This window comes from Tupaia chinensis, unplaced genomic scaffold (genome assembly GCF_000334495.1).
Source record: "Tupaia chinensis unplaced genomic scaffold, TupChi_1.0 Scaffold000248_1, whole genome shotgun sequence".
Classification (NCBI taxonomy): Eukaryota; Metazoa; Chordata; class Mammalia; order Scandentia; family Tupaiidae; genus Tupaia; species Tupaia belangeri.
In genome coordinates this window covers 2,737,159-2,738,771 of record NW_006159726.1, presented here as the reverse complement: position 1 = coordinate 2,738,771, position 1,613 = coordinate 2,737,159, and the positions used below count along the sequence as shown (strand labels likewise).

At 40.2% G+C, this 1,613-nt stretch overlaps 1 pseudogene; it reads right to left on the bottom strand.

The window, feature by feature from the left end:
- Positions 1 to 1,079: 1,079 nt before the first annotated feature.
- LOC102494750 (pumilio homolog 3-like) overlaps positions 1,080 to 1,613 on the bottom strand; it is a 1,563-nt pseudogene continuing 1,029 nt past the window's right edge.

Here is a 1,613-nt window from a genome sequence, read left to right as displayed (position 1 = left end):
CGACTACGTGGGAGTCCAGCGACATAGCCATTACGCTAACTACTGGTCCTGGGGATTAAGATTTAAACGTATGAGGGCTAGCATGTGGCATGGTGGTTAATGCACTGGACTTCTACATGACTGTCTACGGTTCAAGTCTTGGACCTGATGGCTTGCTTTCTCATTTTCTCTCTTTCTCCTCTCTTTCTCTCTCTCTCTCTGTCTCTCTCTCTCTCTCTGTGTCTTTCTCTGGTGAATACATGTGCCCGATAGCAAATTAAAAAATAATAGTAATAATTAGGGCCAGCAGATGGCATATTAGTTAAAGGTACTGCATTCCCACATAGCTGATAGTGGTTCAAGTCCTGGACCTGGCAGCTTGCTTTTCCCTTTCTCACTCTTCTCTCTCTCTCTCTGCTCTCTCTGGTCAAATTAAAGAAGTAATAATAACAAATGGAATTAAATAATAACAATAATAATAATAAAATTAAATAATTCTTTTTAAATTTTTAAAAAATTTATTTACATGTAATCACGTCTTTACAGTATACATGTTTTTTTCAACACGAATTCCATGCGTGACAGTCAAGACAAAGATATTACTATATACATTATCACCAGTAAATAGTTTCTCAATTTTTCAGTTAAGCATACTTTATTTTTTTGTAGAAACAACTTTATAAATAGATTCTTACAAGAGAATCTAAACACAGTCAAGAAAAACATATACAAAGCACTCCAGTCCTTCTTTTTTGCTCTGGGAAAAAAGAACAGAAGAGAGGAAAAATGATTCCTTCTTGTTCTTTTTGTTAGGTTTTTGCCATGGAGCCTGTGCACTCACAGGAAAGAGACAGAGAAAGAGAGAGGGAAAGTGAGAAATCACTCCCCACAGGGGGGTGACCACATCACAGTCCCTTCTCCTCCCCTGCCCTCTCAGGATTTTGGGTATGCATGCATGCACGCACACATGCACACGTGCCTGACATGGTTTTCAACCGACTGGGTCTGGGACTCAAACCACGGTCATTCACATGGAAGGTCACCATCTTAACCACCACACCAACTGCTGGCCCCTCCTTATTGTTCTTAATTATGTTCACCTATGCAGTCAGTTTTTCAAGCAAAATTTCTATTCCTTTGCTAGGATTTTTGTTTCTTTCCAATGTGGGAATCAGGCTTTTCAGTCAGGCTTTGACTTTGTTGGCAACTTTCTGGTCAGGACTCTGGAGAAGGCTAGAAAGAATAGTGGCACCTCGGTTTATATTCGTCTAGGACTTCAGGTTCTTCATACCCACATGCTCTACAAGTGTTTTTGCAAAACAACCTTCTCTTCCATTTTCTTTCATCTTTTTATTTTGTTCCATTAACCACTTCAGTACTAGATGTCCTGCATGCAGACTTATCTAGCACCATGTCTTGGGCTTGTCCTTGCAGGTAACTTAACAAAGCTGGAGAAATGGATTCTAACAGCTCGCGTCGGCGGATTTCTGTGTCTTTCTTACTGTGTGCATTTCCATCTCCTTTCTGCAGAACTTCAATGATTTCTCGGACTGTGTGTGCAGGATCTCTGGGGCTTAGGAGATGTAACAGGACCTTTCTTCCATATTTGTCAGCTACTATGTTAGGTAAAGAAC